We start from the raw sequence: 24,746 nt of genomic DNA, 5'->3' as shown, positions 1-24,746 counted from the left end.
AGGAAATGAGGACTGGTGATTGCGGTAAGCCTCAGGCAGTAGGAGGCTTAAGGAAGCCCCCGCCACCCACGTGGGAGTGTGAAGCGGCCCCTCTACAACAGGAGGACCGGCCACGGGTGCCTAGCGGGGACAAGAGCCAGGTCCGGTGTCCAGAGGACCCCTTGAGGGACACAGCCGAGCCAACAGAGTGCCCCTGCACGCAGCGCTGGCCGGTTGATGCACAAGGCAAGCGTGGTCCGTGGAAGGAGCATCCAAAGGATCCCTCAGAGGTTGAGGTGAGAACTCCCTTATAAGACAATACGCGCAGTGGCTGGGGTTCCTGTTGAGCACACCCCCAGCGGGGGCAGCAGGCGAAAGGAGGTCGCGCGAAGTGGAAGACACCAGTGCTGCACCTCGGGTGTCTCGGGAGGACCCGCTTGTGCCCAAACATGGCAATGGGTAGGGAAGAGATGCTGCAATGCTTCCCGGATCTTCAAACCAAACTGTCAGAATCCAGGCACACACAAAGTGCAGATTTGAAGGCTGACTTGAAGTGAACTATGCACGAAATAAAAGGTGAAACAGAGGAACTGGCAGACGACGCAAGGAGAAATGATGAACTGCTTGAAAACCTCTCACAGGTAGCACCTAATTTAGAAATCCAATGCAAAGATTCGGAGAATCATTCCCAGAGGTCCAATATTCGTCTCAGGAACCTCCCCGGGAGCATCGAGGACAAGGTCTTGAAATCGACGGTCCAGGATGTCTTCAAGAAAATCCTGGGAGAGGGGACGGAGATTGCAATATCAATCGATTGGATTCATAGAGTGCGTGCCAAGAGGAGTGAGCCAGGCGCCAGGGCGAGGGACTGCATAGCGGCAATGTCCTGTTACTCCCAGAAGGAAAGAATCCTCTGCGCTGCCTGGGTGAACAGTGTGGAAATCCTCCTCTTTCAAGACATTGGCCCATGAACGCCTACCAAGAGATGGGTGATCGGTCCCGTTACCAGGGCCCTCATACAAAAGAAAACTAAATAGAAGTGGACCTTTCCATTTGGGCTTTTGTTCACCTGGGAGGGCAAGGAGCATTGCGTAATGACCTTTGAAGAGGGGATGACGCTACTAGAACTGGACAAGGAGGCCACCACGTGGGGCAGCTTTGGGCGGTGGATGCGGGCGCCGTTGAGACAGCCCTGGGAATGGTCGAAGATAGCCAAAAAAGACAAGGGCCTCCTGCCCCAAAAGGACTGCAAAAGGTCAGACATAGATAGGCCTACACCCTGGAGGGCATGTAGCACCAACATTCTTATGGAAGGGAGACGACGTTTGCCGCAGCTCGATAGTGGTGAAGATATGGCATGCTTGGAGAACAACAGAACTTAAGGACCATCAAAATTGAGTTACATTCCGAGTCGACAGACTTAATTGGCCCACGTGTGGAAAGACACCAGGGTCACATGGATCACGGTAGGGAGTAGAGGTATCCCTACACATCTCTGGAATTGCATGGCAAACCCAATCCAGGAAGAGGCCCCCTCTCCCCCAGAGTTCAAATGGAACTTCGGTTCGCACCAGAGGGGCAGGGGCGAAAGGTCATTTAGGGAGGGCAAGGGGGTAGAGGGAGGGGGTGGATAAACACAGGGCAGAGGTTGGGTTAAGGGGGGCGGACCAGGGTCCATTTGGGGATGGAAGTAGGTCGCTTTAACTATGTGGGGGGGGGGAGGAAATAGGACCCGACAGACCTTATATGGACACATCCATACATACAGAGCTAGGGGACCCCGAGAAAGGTACGGAATCAGGGACCAATGGGTTTGCCCCTTAACTTGCTGATGTAGAATGTGCAGGGTTTAAATTCCCCCACCAGAAGGAAGAAAGTGGAACGATATTTGGCTAGGGGACGCCCGGACATAATAGCTCTCCAAGAAACTCATGTTTGCAAGGGGGACAAACATAGGTTCAAAATTGGGGGCTACCCCAGTATGTACCAATCCAACATGGACGGGAAAACAGGAAGCACCCTTATAGCATTTAGACGGTTGCAAGAGGTGGTGGTCATAGAAGTGAAAGGTGATGGGGGGGCAGATATCTATTTGTTAAATGTAAGTTGGGGATGCAAACAATGACTTCAGCTTCAATATATGCACCAAACTCAGGTCAGGATGGGTTCTTAAGAGCAACACTGGCCACGCTAGAGACCTTCGCAACGGGGGAGATGAAACTCATGGGCGACTTGAACATGACATGGGACCCACAAAAAGATTGCAGTGCACGGATCTATCACAGTCAAGTGGCACCACCTAAATCACTGAAGTGCAAAATAGACATTCTGACCCTAAAATATGTTTGGAGGATGCTTCAAAACGATTTAGCGGAGGACACGTAATATTTGAACGTTCATCGATCCTTTTGAAGAATCTATTACACATGGGCATCGGCTGCTCTTATGGGCAGGATCACACAAATAGAAGTGAGCCCCATCCTGCTCCTCAGATCATGCCCCACTGACCGCTACAGTACGATGTCAGGGACAACCGGATGGTTTATGGAGGTGGTCTTTCTCCCAGGAGATATTAAAAGAAGGTTATAACCAGCAAACTGGGGGGAAGGAATGAGAGAATATTTTGCCATAAACAACACCCCGGACATGGATGGTGCAACGGTGTGGGACGCCTTTAAGGCAGTCACAAGGGGACATCTTATAGCGATTGCAGACACGAGGAACAAACAATTGAGGTCAACGGAGGAGGAGCTCAAAATAAAATTGAGAGATTCAGGCACAAATGGTGCAGAACCAAAGCAGTAAGCTCAGAAGGGAGGATAGAAGTGTTAGGGGCCAGTTAGATGTGCTGTACACCAGGAAGGCTGAAAGAGCCCTCCTCTGTGAAATACAATTATACTATATAAAGACAAACAAAGCAGATAGCCTCTTGGTGAGATACCTCAGGGGGAAAAGGGCAGATCGGAATATAATCCAGATAAAAGGCCCACAGGGAGACCTACTTACCTCCACCCCAGGCATCATTAAGCAGTATGGGGGCTTCTATACCAGTCTGTACTCCTCCGACTCCACAGATGAGGGAGTTCAGGAGGCACACCTCCACCTGTTGCCCCTCAACAAAATCACACTGCTAACTGGAGAAAGCTTAGATGCGGTTATCATGGAAGAATTATTAAGTGATTACCACTCACCAAGGCGCCTGGCACGGATGGGTGCTTGGTGGTTTTTTATAAGATGTACAGGGCGATCTTAGCTCCCAAGCTGACGGCCCTGTACAAACAATCATGGGCGCGTGGAAAAGTCACCTCAACAATGGAAGAGGCAAAAATGGTGCTCTTTCCAAAGCTGAATAAAAACCCAACGCAGTGCGGTTTATATAGACCGGTTGCGCCGATTTATCTAGACGCTAAAACATACATGAAGTCATGGCGAATAGAATAGATTCCATACTCCCAGATTTGATTGACCCCGATCAATTGGGATTTATTAGGAATGGACAGACTCATGACAATATTAGGAGACTCTGCCACCTGGTAGAAAAGGCCTCCAAGAAACAGTTCCCGGCAGTTCTTTTAGCACTCGACGCTGAGAAAGCGTTCGATCGAGTGGAACCACCCTTCCTTTTTTAAACAATGGAACACATGGGTTTCAGACTGGGGTTTATGGGTAAAATCATGGTAAATTATGTTAACCCAATGATCAGGTTGCAGATTAGTGGGTCCCTCTCATAACCTATACATATTAGTATTAGAGGAGGCACGAAACAGGGTTCCCATTGTCCCTACTGCTTTTAATGCGATATATTTAGAACATCTGCTGACCACAATGTGAATGTCGGACAAAATTAAAGGAATCCCATTAGGGAGTGGGGGAGAAGCATAAAATAATGGCGTTTGCGGACGACTTGATTCTTACTGTCACAGAACCAGACACTTCGTTACCAGGGATATCCCTGGAATTATATAGGTTCAGGGAAGTGGCAGGCCTGAGAATCAATGCTAAGAAATCCAAATAGTTGAATCTTTCAGTGAGAACCCCTCAGGCAACCGCATTACAAAGTAAGGTCCCATATACGATGGTCAAGGACATCCTAACATATCTAGGCATCCAGATCCCACCTCCTTACGGGAGCTGTATACAGCAAATGATGTTCCACCTCTGGGGAGGGTGAAGCAGTTATTGGGTAATTGGAGTCCCTTGACTGTATCATGGTTGGGTAGGGTTACCACCATAAAAATGGTGATTCTGCCAAAGGTTATTTACCTCTTCCATGCACTCCTGGTTAAGATCCTGCAGTCATTCTTCAAAACGCTCCAGAAATGAATTCTGTCATACATATGGCAAAAACAAAAAACAAGGGTCTCAGCTAAAGTACTGATGTCGGCCAGGGATAGGGGGGGTATGGCACTACCAAATATTCACACCTACTATGTGGTGGGGGGTCTCAGGGTACTTAAGGAATGGTCAGGAAACAGCAAAAACATAATTTGGTGCAGAATGGAAAGGGCAGTAGTGGGGAAACCGCTGGAAGTCATGTGACTCCGCATGCGGACCAACCCAAACATGCAATACAGTGCAATCACGGTCCTGGTGGAGTCGCTATGGGATGAAGAGGTCAGGAGGAGGGGGATACCTTCAAACCCATCTCCTTTTACTCCAGTATGCATTAATCCACAGTTCTGGCCTGGGGTAGAACCATGCATTTAGACAGTGGGAGGGAAAGGGTTGCCTTAGACTACGGGACATGGCCAACGGACAGGAAATAAAACAGTTGGAACAATGCAAGTCAGAGTTTGGGGTGCAGGAGTCAGAGAGATTTCGATATTGTTAACTGCGACATTGGCTGGTGCAACCTTTGGTGAGGCAAGCAGCAACATGACAGTTGCCGCCCTTTGAAAAATATATTCTAACCCAGTGGACAAGAATCTGATATGAGCCCTGTATAAACTGCTATCTGCAGACCCGAGACCCCGGCCTGGCCATACATGAGGCAATGGAAAGCAGTCCTGGTCTGTGCTATTCTGCCAGGGCAAACAGAGCGTCTTTGGGCAGACATCCCTAAACTCACCAGGGCGATTCAAATTCGGAGATGTGGCTGGAAACGATGGTGATGTGGCACTACACCCCTGCTAAACTGCACAAACTCTACCCAAACACGTCCAATCTCTGTTGGAGGGGCTGTGGGGGGTCAGGAGATTGGGTGCATATTTGGTGTGCCTCCCCTAAAATCGCACAGTTCTGGAAAGATGTGAATGGCAGGCTTGAGGGGATGTTTCAGCTCCTCAGGAACAGGTACATGGAGCAGTGTATTCTGGGTCTTGAAGGCCCGGAGCAGGAAGGTACGGCACGACACCAGAGGAGGGCCTATGCAATGCTGTCCCTAGGAACGCTATTGGTGATCGCCCAAAAAAGAAGCAGCCGGTTTCCCTGGAGGAAAAGGACTGGTTTGCGAAGATTTGCCGTTTTGTATTCATGGAATGGATGACTTACTCCGTGCAGGGGGTTCAGTCCAAGTTTAGCAAAGAATAGAGGATGATACTGTTTCTCTTTCAGGAGGCCTTACAAAGCAGCTATGTGACCACAAAAACTGCGAATTCTTGGTATTTCATAGGCAAAACAACTCGTCCAAAAGTTAGCTTTCTTTCGCAGGGAACTTGGGAAGGGGGGAGGTGGAAACAGGGCAGGGGGTGGTGGTTTGGTTGTAAAGCGTTCAAATTCAATAAAAAAAATTTTTTTAAATGTCACATTATGAGAACACTTCCATTTTAAGATGCCAAGAAGGTTGTCAGGAGTGGTAATACTCATCAGCAGGCAGCAAAGAACGTTTTTGGAAAGCTAGTGGACATTTTTGGAGTTCAAAAGTGAACGGTTTCATTTTGGTGTGTGAAGCTCACAACTAGTGAATTCAACATCAGTAGATGCATGAGCAAAGCATATTACATCATATGAAAAGACTAATGGCTCAAAACATGCATTCACCAATAGCCAATGTGGTGAAATGAGGGATGACTGATTTTCTATGCCTGGCTAAAAGTTTCCAACTTTAAATTTGTACTTTGAATAAGTTATTACAGATCTTTTGAAACAACAAAGTTTGCAAATTCCATCTCAAAAGATACATTTAGAAAATGGACCTTTTAGAAGATTTCCATTTCTATGTACTGGGAACGTTAGTTTGCGTTTGTCTTTGAAGCAAGAACACGCAGATCAGCATAGGTTCGAATCCTGCTTAGAGACTGGTCTCCTGTATTAAGTGAGTTATAAAAGATTAATACATTTAAATCATTATTTTCTTGGTGCATTTCTTCTGTTTAGGTTATGTTGCAAGTGCTTTTGCATCTGGTGCCTTTCTGAAATCTCCTTAATCCTTTTACGGACATATCCTCGAATTCATGTTACCCATCCATTAGTCATGTATTTTATTTTAACATTATAGAGGGGTACACTTACCGTTATCCCCCTTTGCTCCGAGGACTGTAAAGCCTAGTCTCCCAACACAAATTCACAATCATTATTTTTAAGCGCTTTGACATATAAAAAAAAGAAAAAATTTAAAATCACACTTTCCTTTTCATACTTTTAGAGTTTTATTTTCGGTTTTAACACCCGACACCAGAAAGAGCATTGGCAAAGGCAACAGTTTCTGCTTTACTAATGGAAACTTCTTTCGTCATGCAATCCTCCTCCTAGGTCTCGAGGATATCTAATGGGGAGTCAGCCGAAATAACTGAAGGAGCACAAACACAGGAGAGGATTGCAGACTCCGAAAACTTCCCAAGCTCGACCCATCTGCTAGTCCAGCCTGCCTTCCTAGTGCTTTTCAGTGTACATTGTATGTAGCATGCCACATATCATGATACCAACAGCAATTGGCTCCCTGGTATCAAAGTACTACCAGGAAGGCAAAACTGGAGGTGGCGCTCCAGTTCCATGTAAGACCCAAAACTATGTATCTGTATCTGTACCCATACAGTCCCCCACTCTTCTGCACTTATCAGATATACCCTATCTGACTAAAATTATGCACTTGCTGGCTGCACTACCTTTTCACTGTATTATCTATTTATTTATTTCACTTATTATTTATTCTCTTCTCTCCTCTGTTCCGGACTTTCCACTTCTCCCCCTTCCACTTCTCCTCCCCCCCCCCCCGCCAGCCCCACTTTCCCATTTCCATGCCCTTGCGCGTTCTTAATGTCACTGGGCCTAGTAAGAGCGTTATTTTGTTTCTCCCCTGTTCCCCTGCCTTTGCTTGGTCGCGCTCCGAAACACGTGTGTATGAGCGCACTATAAATAAAATATATGTAGATGCAATACCTAGGCCTAAAGTGCCCCATACGAACCAACACGATCGGTGCCTTTAAAGCGCACTCTATGAACCAAACATATGTATACTAAGGATAACTGCAGACTAACTCTGTAATGCCAATGCTCTCAGTACACATTCTATATCAGTAACTTTGCCTTGGTGATGCTAAAGTGGCACCTACGAGACAAGACTAATGAGCAAAAAAACCTCCTGGTAATGATTTGAAATAAGGTTGGTGGATCTACTTTTACTTAACCTAGAATCCACGTTTTACTGATATAGGAGACATACATTTTGCATGTTATGTAGGCTTTTATCAAACCACCTGCAAACAGATAAGGTGGACAGGGTGATTTTTTCAATGAATGGAAAAATTATAGCAAAACTCTTAAGAGAACGGGAATATGATATGATATTGCAAAAACACGTCATGATGCAACAATAAGAAAAACTGGTTTTGAAAAGATGAACAACCTTTGTTACTGCCGTGTGTGCGTACGTGCGTGCGTCATGCAATGTGCACTGGATCGTCTGTGCTTAGTTTATGCAAAGAAGTAGTCAGGGTGGATAAGAGGTCAAATTATGTACCTTTCTTTTTTATGGCGAAGAGAACATTAAAGAAAACTTGAAACCTTTTCAAGCTATACATTTGAATAGTGTTTGTTTAATATTTCTGAACAGTGGCATGCATTCTTTTTTTCAGTTGAAATCCAGCTTGTAGAGAGATAAAGTCATAACATATGGCTTAACAATGATCACTTATTTATTAATGACATTTGGGGAAATAACGGGCAATCTAATTCTTTTCCATGGAAATTCCAGCAATGCTTCACTTAGGATTTTCCACAAGAATTGTGACTGGGGAAAATATTCAGAAATGTGATTATGTGTATTTAAAGAATATAATTAATATATTAATGTAATTGAAAATATGCAGTTCAGAAGTGTGTGAAACTGAGGGTATCCTCACTCCTACTCCCTGTGGATCATTTTCTCAGGTGGCCAGGGAAAGTCCATCTCTTTTGGATTCTGACTCTGGGGGTGGAGAAGCAAGGGAGGATCACCTGGGTGGAGGGTCCTTGGGGATTGGGAAGATGGTACCCACAGGCCGAGACATGGTATTCCCCCCCCTCTTTTCCTTATGAGAACCAACCTAACTCCCCACCACCCCGTCCTTTATGGCTATTATAAAAAAGCGCCCCTCATTTTCCCTCATTCAACCTACTACAGTACTAGGACGAGGAAGACACGACTAGGAGTAGTGAACACTAGTAAGTAATTTCAGCACTCTAGTACTGAGACAAGGAAGATGCCTGAGGGGTATTGTAAAGGTCAGGCATGTCCCAAGTTCTATTCTAATTGCAGTCAGACAATTCCAATTGGGAACTCACACCTGCAACCGGTCAATTGGTTGCAAGTGTATAAGAAGGGAGGAGACTAGCAGGGAATCCTGTTCGCGAGGAGGCAGCAGTGGTGGGTGCTGCAGGGAAGCCAGGACGCCGACAGACTAACCAAAGGAACTGTGCAGCCCAGGAGAAGGCGGGCCGTAAGAAAAGCACAGGTGTGTGTGAGCCTTCGTGGACCGAGATATGCAACTGGAGCTGCGGGTGAAGAAAAGGAAACCAAGTAGCCGACAGCATCTACGGAAGAGAAGCAGAGCTGGCGGCGAGAACAGAAGAGCATCAGAAGTGCAAACGGGCTCGTGATTAAAGGAAAGCCAGCGGGTGGGGCTTAAACCGAACAGTGCAGCTGCCCGGAGAGAATGCCAGGGACCGGTGAGTGAAAGGAGAAAGTCACTCATACCGGGGTGCTCCTGGGGGCTGTGGGGAAGCAAGGTGAATGCCGAACCAACATAGCAGCAAACAAACCCGAAGCCACGGGTTGGGTGAAAATGAAGCAGCAAAGCAAATGATAACAAATACTGAATACCGAACTGAATTAAACCTTTATGGGCAAAGTTATGACCAGATGACATGAATATGAAATGCAGATACTGCCTGTTTGAAAACAAACTACCACCTTGCAGCCATGCTCTCTTGCGGTCTTCCCCTCTTGCCCGCTAAAGGAGTAACATGACCACAAAGTGAACTTTTATGCCTGAATACAGTGTGGCAAGGCCAAGAACTGGCCAAGATTTTGTGACAGTGTGGCAAAGCCAAGAAGCTGACAAGGAAAAGCCAAGTGAGCGTGAACATTCACACAGGAGCAGATGAAGAACCGCCTTTGTGGGCCAAAGAGCCTAGCGTTCTTGGTTGCGTGACCTGTAATGGGTGGACTGTATGGTCAAACAACTGCGCATAGACCAGGGAACCCTCAATTTTGAAAGCCAAAGACCTTGTTAAAGCAAACCAAGAACGAGAACGCTGATTGAATTGTTAAGCCTATCTAGAAGAAAAGTTAAGTTGATTTGGAGTTGTTTTAAACATTGAAAGACGGAGGTCAAGCATAAGTTGAAGTCCTGCGGAAGGGAACCTGAGGATTGATGAACTTTAATGTTGTATTGATGACGGAACTCTTAAGACCCTTTTCTTTGGAACTATGTTGCCTTGAACTTGGGACGGGAGCTTTAAGGATTTGTGGACCGGTTTTGAACTTGAGAAAAAGATAATCCAGAGACTTTTCTGGAATATTCTTGTACTTGGGGAAGGGGAGCTGAAAGAAGCTCAGAATTTTGTTTTGATCAACATTTCTTGTATTATTGACATCCCTACACATTGTTTAACTTTAGTTGTGAGAGCAAGGATAGGTTTTGGACACAGACATACTTTTAAGTTGAACTTTCTGACTCAGACTTTCCTTAGTTTTGTTCAGGTAGGGAAATCCCACCTTAGCATAGGGCAAGTTAGACCTTCAACCACCCTGCCATTTGAGTTAATAAACCATTTTATTTTTAACTTTGAATCTGTTGCCGTGTCTTGATTCATGTTGCCTTCAAAGAAGACAAATGTTGACATCCTGGCCTGGTCTGAAAAGCTGTGTTTGGATCACCAACTCTTAATAAAAAGGTACAGATAAAAACACATGTTTCCTTATAACATATTTCATTTACCAACAAACCAGAACATCTCAGCCACTCCTTTTTATTACAGTAATTAAACTTCTGGCATTTATAGCTATATAAAGACTAAGCTAGAACAATAAAAAAAAATGTTTTGCTACTTGGAGGCTTCTTTAGAATTAATCGGTCTTTCCTGAGTTGTCTCCCTTCATGGCCATTTTTATCCAGATTGGTAGATTGGTAGATTAACAATTGTAATGTATTGTTAAATGTACAAAGTGTGCCAAGACCTTGGATGTTATCAAGCCACTTTAGAAGAAACAAGTTAATTAAGCAGCATTAACAAACATCGAATAGGTTAAATAAAAAAAGATTTGGTTATTATGAATTACACAAAACAGAGTCCACGTTTGTATCTATGAAATGCACCGAGAACTGACTGGCTTCTCATCGCAAAGATCTCTGGTGCTAAATCGATTTGCTAGATCCAACAGGGAGTGCTTGTCTAGCAGATGCATGCTCCACTCATCACTGGCTGCAACGCCATGAAAGTGAACAGCAATCAATATAGTGCATATATAAAAAGGGGAATTAATGGATGTATGGCCATCGGGTGACATGCATCCATACCTATGTGACATTCATTTTCTGTATTTGGGAATGTCTATGAGGAAGCATTAGAGACATCTAGAAGAAATGCAAAGCATTATGGATTGTATATAATAGATAAATTGTTCAAGTTTGCATCTCAAAAAAAGTTAGGTTTTCAGCACACCATGTACTAACTACCTGGTTCTCTGGTGGCAGCTCTTGCCTACTAGATGATTCCCAATACCCAGGAACTGGTTTTAGATATTGCCCATGAAATGTCGACCACTGACTTCCCAGGCAATACACCACACCTCCTCGGTTGGCCTGTGGTTGTGAGGCTGATATTTCAAAAGTGGACAATGCCATAGGAAGGGTAAAATGCTCAGAAAAGGCCCCCTTTCATCTCCTCTGCTGTCCCTTTTCTGTGCAGACATAGGTCTCGACTCCACAGTGCCTCACGGCTGGGATCCACCCAAATAACATCACATATTCAAAATTAACCCCAGAAGTTATGTTTAAGAAATTAACTGTACTTGCAGGGGCATTCAGTCGGAATAATAAATTCCCCAAAGAAAGAACACCACTTTACACATTAGTGGTCTATTACCTGAAAGAGGTTGGGTTAATTTCCAAGAAAAGGGCACATTTATTTGCGTTTCTTATGATAATCTATAAATTACAGTGTACACCACGGAAGTAGTCTCTTCACACTGTGACAGTGTTCGGAAGGAAGAGCCTTGTGGACGAGAAAGTGATTCTAAATGCGTCTGATGAATAGTGGCAGAGAGTTCCAGAAAATGAAGGTCAATGAAGAAAAAGCGGCAGAGTTTGACTTGTATGTAAGGTGTGATTAAAAATAGTAAAAGAAACACTGCAGGATGAGTAACGGGTGTGGGTGGCAAATTGGTGAAAGGTCCTGTTGATTTTGTTGGTGACTGGTAGCCAATTGCGACTCTTTCTCTCACTATCCCTCCCTCTGGCCCTACCCACTCTGCTGAACACCATGGATGCTCTCATCTCAACAGACACTGCACTCTCCAACCCTCTTACTACCCATCTCTCCTGGTCTGACCACTCCCTCCTCTCTTCCCACCTTGACCTCCCCTGTCCCCTGATGATGCCTCGGCCCACACTGCCATTCTCCTTCTCCGTCATTCGACCGATGAAGCGTGTGTCAGTTGCTGCCTTTGTCTCTTCCTTTATCCATCCTCCACCCCCTTCATTTGACTCTCCTTCTGACTCTGATGTAGCTAACCTCCATCTCCAACACCCTGGACATCCTTGCCCCTATCATGAGGATCCGCATGAAGGCTGCCTTTAAAAAAAACTACGACTTGGCAGCTTTGAAACGCAAGTGCAAAGCTGCAGAACGGAAGTGGCAAGCGTCTAGCTCATCCTCTGACCAACTGGCCTGCCGCCTACTCGAAAGGCAATATCGTATTGCCATCTGCTCCAAGGGCTCATGTCCAAGCCTGCATCTCTGGTGCCACCAATAACATGGCTGAACTTTTTAAAATCTGCAAGGAGCTTGCCAATCTACTGCACTCTCCTCCTCTCCTCCCTCAAAGGCCCTTTGCACTGCATTGGCCATTCACTTCTCCACCAAAACTCTGGACATCGTGTCCTCTCTGTCATCTGCGCCCTGGCCCCCTCTCTCCTGCCTCCCACTGCCACCCCTCTCCCCCCATACACTCCTCAGTCCCTCCCATTGAACCAGATGACATCTCTAGAGTTGTCCGCTCTATGGAAGACTCCTCGAAACAGGTGCTCCCGTACTCCTTCAGAACCATCAAGGACAACATTGCATCTCTTGCCCCAGCCTTGGCTAACCTCTGCAACCATTCCTTTGCCACTGGCTCCTTCCTGCAACCTCTTAAGCACTCCCTTGTGCTCCCTCTCCTAAAAAAGCAGCCTGATGACCCATCTTGCCCGGCTAACTATCGCCCTATCTCCATCACCCCTTTTTTGGGCAAACTCATGGAGAAGCTTGTCATCCCCCAACTGACCCTACACACCGATATGGCTGGCTGTCTCCATGACCACCAGTCTGGTTTTAGGGCATCCATAGGCAAGGAAACTACTCCCCTGAACACCCATAAAGACCGGCTCTCCAACCTTGACTCAAACTCTCCCTTGGTTCTGATCCTCCTCGACCTTTCTTCTGCCTTTGACACAGTCAACCACTCCATTCTCTTAAATCATCTCCATGGTACCCTTGGCATCCGAGACCAGACACTGGCGGGTTGACCTACTTTCTTTCAAACAGACTAACCCAAGTGCAACTGGGTCCTTTTCTCTCCCCCACCTCACTCTCTCCCTCTGGGCTCTATCCTATCTTCAACATCTACCTGGCCTCTCTGGCCCACATAATCTCCACCTTCTCCCCCAATTTCCAACGTTATGCAGACGACACACAGCTCTCCTTCAAGCTGCCATCCTCCAACTCCTCTCCCTCCTCTCTCATATCTGACTGCCTGACTGCAATTCAGGCATCTCTGCCTTAATGCCAGTAAGACAGAGATCCTTCTCATTAGGATGCCTGCTTCTCGTCTCCCCCCACTCTCTGGGCAGCCTCCCTGGGTCCCCTCCCCTCACCCACTTGTGAGGCAAAAAACCTTGGGATCATCTTTGACTCCTCTCTTTCTCTCCATACATCATGGACCATGCCAAGAAGTCCAACTTTCAGCTCCACCTCCTCAGGGCCAATTCTACCTTTCCTCACCTTCCCCCAGAAGCTCAACATCTCCAAAGCTGTGGTTCTCTCTAGGCTGGACTACTGCAACAGCCTCTTCCTCAATCTATCTCTTTCCTCCCTTCGCTTCCTTCAAGACTTATCCTTGGCCTCAAGCCCAGGGACTGCATCTCTTCAGCCCTAAAATCTCTCCACTGGCTCCCGGTGACCGCAAGGATACAAATTCAAGACCCTTTGCATCATCCACAAGTCTGTCTGTGGCACGGCAACTCTCTAAATCCAGATTTCCCTCCCTAAATACCTCCCTGCCAGAGTCCTTCGGCCTTCTGGCTCCACCTCTCTGCAGGTGAAACGTTTCTCCCAGCAGAGTGGGAGGTAGATCTCTTTCCACGGCTGGTTCCTCCCACTGGAACGGCCTCCCGGCCCACCCCACCCCTCCTGTTCCTACCTGCAAGGCAAAAAACCTCGGGGTCATCTTCGACTCCACACTCTCCTTCTCTCCTCACATTTCTGACGTTTCTAAGAAGTCACACTACCAGCTGCATATCCTCAGAGGTATCCTTCCTTTCCTTTCCTTCCCCCAGAAGCTCACTGTCTCCAGAGCCCTGGTTCTCTCGAAGCTGGACTACTGTAACAGCCTCTATCTAAATCTGCCTGCCTCTACTCTCCGCCCTCTGCAACTTATCCAGAACAGGACTGCGAGACTTGTCCTTGGCCTCAAGCCCAGGGACCGTATCTCTCCAGGACTGAAAGCGCTACACTGGCTCCCTGTGGCTGCGAGGATTAAGTTCAAAACCCTCTGCATTGTCCACAAGGCCTTCTGGGGCCTGGGGCCAAAATACCTTCAACTATCCCTTCCTAAATATCTTCCTTCTCGAGCACTTCGCTCTTCCACCTCCAACTCCCTCAGGGTCAGCCGCTTCTCCAAGCAACGAGTTGGGGGGAGATCTCTCTCCGCAGCAGGGGCCTCCCTCTGGAACAGCCTTCCTGCCTCCCTCAAACTTGAGGAGAACCATCTCCGGTTCCGGAAGCACCTCAAAACCTTCCTCTTTGCTTCTGCTTTCTCTCCCCCTCTCCCCTGCTAAACCACTGATACTGTACTGAATCAGCAACTGGGCCACTCACTAACCTTGGTCCTTGGCCCAGCCACTCTCCCCTGCACTGCCTTCCTTGCTACCCCTGCACTGCGGGACTGTCTCTGTATCCCTACAGCCCCCCTCCCAGCACTTGTTCTGCACTTATCTTGCACTTGCCACTAGCTGGCCCTCTTTCATTACTAACCCTGTACTGCACTTTCCCCTCTCCCTTCACCCTTGCACTTTTCCCGTCCCCTCCACCCATGCACTTGCGCGGTCTGAATGACACCTGGCCTAGTAGGATCGTTGTCTGTATCCCCTTGTTCCCCCCTCCCTGCCTCGTCGCGCCTTGAAACACTTGTGTATAGGCGCGTTACAAATGCCATATCATTTCATATCATATCATATCATAGATTTGAACTGGGTCTTCTTAAGTTCCGGAAACTTCTCAAGACTTTCCTTTTCTCCTCTTCCTTCCCTCTCCCCCATCTGTGCTAACGCTTCCCTTTGCCGCTCTGCGACTGGGTCCTAGTCCCTTCAGAGTCATACAGGGGCCAGACCACCCCCATACCAGTCCCATAGCATCCCTCGCCAGCACTTGCCCTCGTGCTCCCTTCCCTGGACTGGCCCCAACCTGGCCCATACTAACCACTGCACTCATCCTCACTTCTACTCTCCCTCCCCCCCTCTATTCCCCCGGCCCTTGCCGTCTTGGCCCCACCCCAGCACTTAACCACTCCCTCCCTTTGGGCACCCCACACCTGCACTTCTCCCTCTACCCCCTCCCCCCCATCACCTTTACCCCTTGTCTTGCACAGTAGGATTGTCACAAGGCCAATATAACTGTTTTTGTTGTACTTTCTTTCCAATCCTCTCCCCCCCCCACCCTCCCAGTTTGTCTTGTGGTGCCTGGAAACACTTGTGTATAGGCTCCATACAAATGTTCAATAAATAAAACCAAGTTTCACATTAGAAAGAATGGAAACTGGGCAGTCATCTCATGAGGCCCAACAATATGCCATTTTCTATCTGTTCATATGTGCTGTGAGAAATCTGAGGGCGTCCTCGCATTTACTACCCTCGGATCCTTTGATCAGGTGGCTACAGCAGGGCCATGGCACTTGGATCGCGACCCTGGGGGTGAACAAACGCGGGAGGATCACCTGGATAGGGGATCCTTGGGGAGTGGAAAGAGGATACAGTCAGGGGAGACACAGTTTTTCCACCCCTTATGGAACACATACCCTCCATCTTTGTAGGTTATTCATGAGGAAGTGTCAACCCAACAGACCAACATGGGTTTCCCTGTGGTACTGACCAAGCCAAAAGGAAAAAGTTTGAGAAGGGCAACACGTAGTAAAAAGAGAAATCCAGACTTATTGTAAACCATATCCCTCTGAACTAATAAAAGGCAGAATTGAGACATGGTATCCACCCTTTCCCGACATCGACCTCACCTACACCAACTCTGCCTTAATTGGCTATTGTCATCATAGCCCCATAAAAACCCCTGGAATACCCTTTAATGGTGTGAGACAGAAAAGGCAGGGAAGGAAAAGACACTTCCCATTTAAGAACACTCTCATTTAGGGCTGAAGGACAGGCATGTCTTCTTAATTGGACCGATGAGGGTCAGGCAAGCCAAGCCCTGATCACACACTTGCAGCCTATTAGGAGAGCCCAGGTGTACAAAAGGAGGCTGAGAGGGCAGCGTGAGAAGGAGTTGGAGTGTTGGAGGCAAGCAACAAGGAGACCAGAAGCGACAGTGGAACATCGGAGGAGAGTGACGGACAAAAACGCTACACAATTGCAGAGCGCGATGCTCTGGGGTAAAGTGGTGAGGGAGCCGCGTCTCCAGAGAGCCGGTGTAGTCTTAGGGAGAGGGCCGTGGACAGGGCCGGACTCTCCCACGAGGCCCAGCGGTTCTCATTCTCCTGGTGGGGCCAATAGTGTCTATGGGGAAGGTGGCGAGACCCTGACCTCAGCAGCAGCGTTCAAGAAGCAGAAAGCCTAAAGCACGAAGGAAAAACACTACCGGTGAGTCTGAAGCTCAAAAGACTCGGTTTGTGTTGTGCACGGCAGAAATATTTGTAGCAAGTGAACACGAGTAGAGAGAGATACCCATTTTACAAGTCTGCAATGATTGCTAACCAATCGAACAATGCAAAGTTAAACACGAGAAATACAAAGTATCAAAGTGAAGGCGAGTGGAAGTCAAAGCCTTTGAACAGTGGAAATTGACTAGTAAACAAAAGAAAGTCCTTTCATTGCTACACAGTTAGTGAGTAGTCGTGGAGAAGTTAATACGTTGTCCAAAGTCTCAGTATTGAAAGCAAAGACTTTGACATGCCGAGGGAGCTGTGCGAGGCCGCGAAGTGTGCGCAAAAGTGGCAAAAGCGAACCAAGCTGCACAAACGTGGAGATCCAGGGAACAGTGGCTTCTATGAAGAGGGAAGTCGTGCTAAAGATAAAAGGAAGCTAAGGCCCAAAAGTGTAGCATTGTACAGAGAAGGTGCCAAAGAAAGTGTGCAGGGAGCACAGAGAGGCAAAAGGTGCCAGAGGATAACCAGAAGCAAAATAAAGAGTGGTGTCAAGTATCAGAGTGGTGCGCATGGGGAGGAGTAAAAGCCCTGTGTTCTCAAAAGTCTCTGATATTGTCCCAGTGTTGACCAGAGGAGTTCTACAACGCCACTTGAGACACGGTGGGAAAAGGGGGAGCTACACAGAGTGAAGTGGGAGCGAAATTCCCCACAGTGAAAGGCTGTTGAAACCTCAAAAGAATAAACTGCGCTTTGAGAGGTGCATCCGAACAAGTTGAACTTTTGGTGTTTTTTTTTTTTTTTTTTACTTTTGAGTGAACCTTTTGAGACAAGAGGGAGCTAGACTTGGGGAAAGGAACCCTGAGAGGCCCGGAAGGAACTGTGAATCTTCTTTTGGAACCAGAGAGGCCTGAGGTTGGGGAAAGGCGCCCTAAGAGGCTCAGAGACATTGCGGACTGTTTTGTTTTGTTGCGAGATCCCTGATTGGAAGATCCCAAGGACACCCTTTTGAGTTGAACTATTTTTGTACTAGCAGAACTAATCCTGACAATAAGGCCACTTGAATCCAGCCTTAGTTTACTTTTCTATTTGAACCACCATTTTTCTTTTAAGAAGACCCAACACCCCATTTGTTTCAAGAGTGAGGGCAAGCATAGGTTCGACAGACATTTTGTTTTGGGCCTTACGGACCTCGACTTGCCTTAGAAACATCAGTTGAGGGAACCGCCCCATTAAAGATAGGGCAAATTAGGCATTCCAGCAACCCTACTACTTTTAATAATAAAAGTTTGTTTTCAAACTGTTATCCTTTTGTCTATCTTGATACCATACCTGGCTCACAGTGCACAAGGCAGATACTAGGATTGCTACTGTTGGTTGTTATGTACAGCAGACCTTTAGAGACAGTGCAGGGTTCGAAATTAAGATTCTGTAAGCAGGAGCCAAAACTGACTCTTGGGTGTCAGGCATCACCCAGAAGGCAAGAGCTATCGCTGGGGAACCAGGAGGGAGTACACAGCGCACTGTAAATCTGACTTCTACATGAGATGTACACTTTAACTTTTTTTCATTTTGCACGATTCATTATGTTTAAATGTGTACTATATGTGTCCTAATTCTTCTATATTAACATTCTCAAATACTCAAAGTTAATGTCACATTTACATGTTTGTAAGGCACCAATTGCCTGGGGAGCCAAAAGTAGCTACTGGTAGCTGTTGCTTTCTAGTTAACCAGGCTCTCTGCAGCTAGATCCCAGCTCCCCTAAATTTCAAACCCTTCAGTGTGTTGAAGATAATCCCATTATAGAGCAGGTAATACTGTGCGACTTGATGAATATGCCCACAGAGCCTTATGGACAGATGACAATGTGGTGTAAAATGCCCACATTTGAGCATTAAAGAATAGGAAAGAATATGTAATAATAGGGTAGGAGAGTATGTAATATGTGGAAAATACATATGAGAGAAGGAAAAAGAGGACACTCTCTTTGGCAATGTCAACACCACACAGACTTTATTTATTTATTTATTTGCATTTATAAGGCGAACCGAAACTGCCCTGAGGCATTGTGGCGCTGTTACAGTGAGCTTGAACTTAACACAGATGAGATTTAAACATAGTCAGTTGCAGTGGTATAGCAGATTACTTACTCTGAGTGTGGCATTGAGAATGACAAGTAGTTGAAGACAGAGCGGATCAGGTATTATGCTTTGCTATGGTTACAGTGCAATAGTGTAATTATACAGGCGGGTTAAAGAACATTAGCGGAACAATTAGGTTTTTAGGTTTTTGCGAAAGGTGGTGTATGATTTTTCATTCCTTAGTGAGGTTGGCAGGGCATTCCAATTTTTGGGTGCAAGGTGTTGGAAGCTAGACCCTTCAGCTTTAGTTCTTTTGAATGTAGGAACATAGATCTGGTTGGCGCAGTGGGCTCTAGTGGGTCTGTTAGAGGAGTTGGGGGTGATTCTTTCTGAGAGGTAGGGTGGGGCATCAGATGTAAGGCATCTGTGTGTGATAGCCATGGTTTTAAAGAGTAGATGTTCCTTAACCGGTAGCCAATGGGCCTCTTTCCTTGCTTGAGAGATGTGTTCCCTTTTGGGAATGGACAGCGCTGCCTGGAGCACGTTGTTTTGCGTGATTTGGAGTTTTCTTTAGATTGTTGACACAGGTGCCTAGGAATAGGGCATTACAATAGTCAAGTTTAGTACCTATTGTGGCTCTGGCTATGGATAAGCAGTTTTTGGTGGTGAGAAAGGGCTTGACTACGTTAATCATCTTGGTGGTGAGCGCAGAGGAGGAGGCTATGGCGTTGACCTGGCGAGACATGATGAGGCATCTAGGTGGACACCTAGGGCTTTGACAGTCTTGAAAACTGCAATGATGGAATTATCGATATTGAAGGTTTTATATTGCAGGGGGAGTTTGTTGAGAGTTTCGGTAGTACCTACTATAAGGATTTCAGTTTTGTCCCCGTTTAGGCAAAGGCCGTTGGCAGCCATCCAGGTTTGGATGGCTGTGTAAATTTTGGTTGGGGCTGTCGCATCTTCTTAATAGGTCCCAGTTAGTGGGAGTAGAACCTGCGCGTCGTCCGCGTAGTTGGTGTATGCTATGTTGCGACAGTCAAGATCATTGAAGAGTGGAAGGGTAAATATATTGTAGAGTGTGGGAGCGGTGCAGGAGCCCTGAGGGACGCCACAGTGAATGATAGTAGGGGATGCAGAGGCTGTGTCTGAAAAGACCTTCATGAGTCTTCCATTTAGAAATGAGGCCACCCAGGCGATGGCTTCTGGGGAGAAGTGGGCTTCATTTTTTAGATGCATGCCTAAGATATCGTGGTTGACAAGGTCAAAGGCGGCGGACAGATCCAGTAGGAGAAGGAGTGCCGGTTTGCCTTTGTCCATGATGTCACCAAGTTGTATTTTTAAGTCAAGTAGGGGTGACTCTGTCCCGTGACCTGGACGGAAGCCTGACTGTATTTTGCCTAAAATGTGGTTGGTTTCTAGATATTCCTGGATTTGTGTGTAGGCAACTTTATCCAGGATCTTGAGCAGGAAAGGCATTGTGGTGATGGGCCTGTAGTTATTAGCAATTTCTGGGTAGAGAGTGTTTTTTTTTTTAAAGGGGGCGTACCCAGGCTTCTTTTTTTTTTTTATAACTCTGTTTATTGAGTTTGGAAAACACTACATAGAAAAAACAACCATGGATCATCGGCATACATAGGATGAAGGCAACATAGCAATAATAACAGTTAGAAGAAGCCCATAAGGCCGAGGACCGTGAGACAACAACAAAACAGGGCAGGTAACCAATGCTAACAGCAATATCAATCTATCCCCACCAGCGGATCTCAGTGAGCATCTAGCCATTTACCCCATATTTATCCAAATTTACGGGGCAGCCCCGTGCGTTATAAATCCGGCGCTCTGAAGCTGCGCACCTCTCCAGCTCGTTACTCCAACGGTTCAGGCACAGTGGGTCGGCAGATCCTCAGTTCGCTGCAATAAGTCTTTTGCCTGCCCCCAATGCGATTGCCAGAAACATTTTCCCATATTTTGACAGGTCTACTTCACCCCAGATGCCTAAGAGAACCATTTTGGGATCCCTGGGGATTGGTGTCGCCAGGGCGGCAGAAATTGTACTAATACATTCCTCCCAGAAGGCCTGTAACACCCGACAGTCCCATATCATGTGGTAGAAGGTGGCGGGTTCATTTTTGCATCGAGCGCATGTCCCGTCTTTTTGTCCTCCCCATCTGGCCATTACAGCACGTGAGTGGTATGAGCGATGGAGGATTCTCAACTGTATTAGCCTAAGCTTGGATTCCATCCCAATTTCTCTAGGGGACATTAATGCACCAACCCAATCTTCAGGTTCGAGGTGGCCTACGTCCCTTTCCCACTTTGCTTTGAGCCCTTCTAGCTGTGTAGCCCCGAAGGAGTTGAGGGCCTGGTAAAGAGTGGAGGTGACCTTAGAGGAGATGCGTTGCGGGAGGATATTGGTCTCGATGGGGGAGCAGAGGGGTATGATTGTCGTATCAGGGAATTGGGTGCGGATAGCGTGGGCTAGTTGCGCGTGCCGAAATCGGTCAATGGGTGCCAGGTCGAATTGTTCTCGGATGGTCTCAAAGCCCAGGAGGCGACCCCCCCTGTATCACCTGTGCTAGTGTGTGTATTCCTTTTGCATGCCAGTGCCCATTCGCACTATTTCCGGGAGGAGCGCATTGTGCCATATGGGTGGTGATAGCGTTGGCTGTCCTTTCCAGCCGATTAGTTTGTGTGCGTCTCGCCAGTCGCTACGTATATGGTGGGTCATTTTGGGCAGCGCCGGGAGTTGGGCATGGGTGGCGTACAGGATTTGCAGTGGTGTCAACGGGGCCAAGATCTCCAGTTCGATATGGACATGTGGCAATGTGGGGTCTGCGTGCATCCAGTCGTTTACCACTCCTATTTGTGTCGCAAGGTAATAGGTGCGTATGCAGGGTAAACCGATGCCACCCTCCCATACTGATCTCTGGAGCGTATAAAGGGCGATCCGGGACTGTTTCCCGCCCCATAACAGTGTGCGTAGGTGCTTGTTAATGAATGCAAAGGTTTCTCGGGGATGAGGAATGGGGCGTTCTGAAGGACATACAACAGCCTGGGGAGGGTTATCATTTTGAATAGCGCAGCTCTACCCATTAGCGATAGGGGAAGTGATTGCCAATGGGGGATGTCTCTGGTGAACCGCTCAATTACTGGTTGTAGATTAAGTCGGGAATACTCCTCGTGTGGCGGGTCAAGCCGTATACCCAGGTATTTGAATTCCTTAATAGAGACATGGTATGGGCAGGTCTCCGGGATCGCAGACTCGCCCCCCTGAATCGGGAAGAAGATGGTTTTGGCTTCATTAACCTTTAGGCCCACAACATTCTGATATTCCCTGAGAATGAGGGAGCTAGCCGGGCATGAGATGCATGGGTTACTGAGGTATATGAGAAGGTCATCCGCATAGAGCGAAAGGCGGTCCTCTCCCCCTTCCGGCCAAACGAAACCGGTCCAGTTGGCATTGGCTCTAAGCTCAATTGCTAGCGGTTCAATAGCCAGGAGGAAGAGGAGTGGGGATAGCGGGCACCACTGCCTCGTACCTCTACCCAAGGGGAATGATTTGGAAGAACTGCCATTCACCCTCACCGTGGCTTCCGGGGATGCATAAAGAAGTTTTACCCGTGATATAAATGTCTGCCCCAGGTTCATCCTAGCCATGATCTTCCACAGAGCTTCCCACCCCACGGAGTCAAACGCCTTTTCAAAGTCCACCGCCAGGAGGGCGAGTGGGGCTGGTATTTCTTTCGCTCTGCTCAGCGCCAGTTGGACTCTACGTAAGTTCATTCGAGTTGATTTATTGGGCATGAATCCACATTGGTCCGGGTGGACGAGGGTCTCAATCACCTGCAGTAGTCTATTGGCAAGTGTTCTGGCGAGGATCTTGGCCTCGCCGTTGATCAGGGATATCGGGCGGTAGGAGGCACATTCCTCCGGGGGTTTTCCAGGCTTGTGTATGACTACAACGCATGCATTCCTGAGGTCTGGGAGGAGTGATCCTAGCTCTCTGCTGCGTAGGAACATGCGGTGCATGTGGGTAGATAGTGTGCCACCGAGGCATTTCCACGTTTCCGTTGGGGCCTGGAGTTTTTCCGGACTGGAGCTGTGCCAGCGCCTCTTGCACCTCGGTGTCAGTGATGTCCGCATTCAGGAGATCTGATTGGTGCTGTGGGAGTATCGGAACCTCGATTCGGTCGAGGTAGCGTGAGGGTTCAACTGGCGGGTGCTCAGTGGGTGGGGTGTAGAGATTTTTATAGTAGTCGGCGAATGCCTCAACAATGTCTGAGTCTTCTGTCAGCAGTGTTCCATCTGGAGATCTAATGGCCCGTACATGTCCTCTGCTTTGTTCGCGTATCTCTAACCAGGCCAGAGTCTTGTTAGCTTTGTCGCCCCGTTCATATATTTGGCTTCGAACTGATTGGTGGGACGTTCGTGCATTATCTAGAGATAGGTTGCTAAGGGCGTCTTGCGCCGTTAGCATCGCCTCCTTTGCTTCTTGGGTGCCGTGTACTAGGACTTGCTGTTCGCACTCCAGGACTCGTGTTTCCGCTTCTCTGACCTTCTGGACTTGACATCGTTGATAGGCGGAAACCGCTGAGATAGCTTCCCCCCGGAGGACCATCTTGTACGCCTCCCAAATCGAGATCGGGCAGTCCACGGAGCCTTCATGGAGTTCAAAATATTCTGTTGTCTTTTTTTCAAGCTCCTCAGCGATTTCAGCGAGGCGGAGATGGTATACGTTTAGGCGCCAGTTACGGTCTGGGTGGCGGCAGGAGTTTTTCATGGTTAGAAGGAGCAGAGAGTGGTCCGAAATTCCTCTTGCAAGGAATTCAGCGTCGAGAAGCCTGTGATATATGTTGCGGGGGATAAAGGCATAATCGATCCTGGAGAACGATTTGTGGACGCCCGAATAGAAGGAAAAGCCAGCCTCGTTGTTATGGTGCGAACGCCATGTGTCCGTCAGTCCCAAGGCCTCAGAGAACGCGGCGAGCGGTGTGGAGGGTACCCGGCCTCCTATAGGATCTATCGACTGTGGTGTCCATTACTTCATTAAAGTCCCCCCCAATCACCCAAGCATCGGCCTCTTCTTCCAGGAGCAATCTCTATAGTTCGGAGAGTAGTTCTTTCGCATGCGTGGCGGGGGTATAGATTGCTGCAAGGCCCCATTTCTCGCCCCAGATATCAGCTAGCAACAGTACATATCGGCCTCGGGGGTCGGTCCTGATCTTCCTTACCTGGAGGCGAACTCGATTGTGAACGAGTATCATCGTGCCCCTGGCACCTTTCGTGAATCCGGCATGGTAGGTATGCAGATAATTGGACCTTTTGAAAAAGTTGGCGTTTGTGCCTATCAAGTGCGTTTCATTTAGGAGGGCAATGTCTGGCGAGTGTCGGTTTAGGTACTGGAGCACCAATCTTCGCTTTATGCTGGAGCCAAGGCCATTGAGGTTCCAAGACAGTATGGTTACCTTGTTGGAGTTCAATCTATCTGCGTGAGTCTTCTTGTTGCGACATCTAGAAGGATCAGTGGCAATTGCGGTTTTTCTAGGGACATATGGCGGTTTCTTTCCAAGGGAGACATCCGAGGGTTGCCTCGCATTGGGGTGCCTGCTGAGTGGCTGATAGCGGCGTCCACGGTCCTGGCCAAAGACAGTGTTTGTTTTCCTTGCCTACGTTTGTCGGCTTCAAGCCTTCTTGTCCCATGGTTCCCTTAGGTCCCCCAAACGCCCTCCACCCTATACTCCCCCCCCCCCCCCAACTGGGAGCACCTGTCGCCCAAACATTAAACTTATAACTTGGTAAACTTCCTCGGGATAACCCCGACTGCGATAGCGCCCACGTCGCATTAGGAACGGCGGCCGCTAGGAGAGCGCTTCCATGTTAATACTTTGCAGCTTAGTCTCCCCCACTGCGTGGGCCTTACCCCTTTTCCGCGGGGGTCCCCGTCATGTCGTTGTCTGCGTTGGCCGGAGATCGAG

The 24,746-nt window shown here is 47.7% G+C and overlaps 1 protein-coding gene across 2 annotated transcripts in view; it reads right to left on the bottom strand.

The window, feature by feature from the left end:
- The window catches only part of NBEAL1 (neurobeachin like 1), a 2,018,929-nt gene that overhangs the window by 1,787,529 nt on the left and 206,654 nt on the right, over positions 1 to 24,746 (bottom strand). The window lies entirely within an intron of this gene.

The sequence above is a fragment of the Ambystoma mexicanum genome, chromosome 9 (assembly GCF_040938575.1).
Source record: "Ambystoma mexicanum isolate Mex_15411 chromosome 9, UKY_AmexF1_1, whole genome shotgun sequence".
Classification (NCBI taxonomy): Eukaryota; Metazoa; Chordata; class Amphibia; order Caudata; family Ambystomatidae; genus Ambystoma; species Ambystoma mexicanum.
The sequence above is the reverse complement of the archived record's forward strand: the minus strand, read 5'-3'. Positions and strand labels throughout refer to the sequence as shown.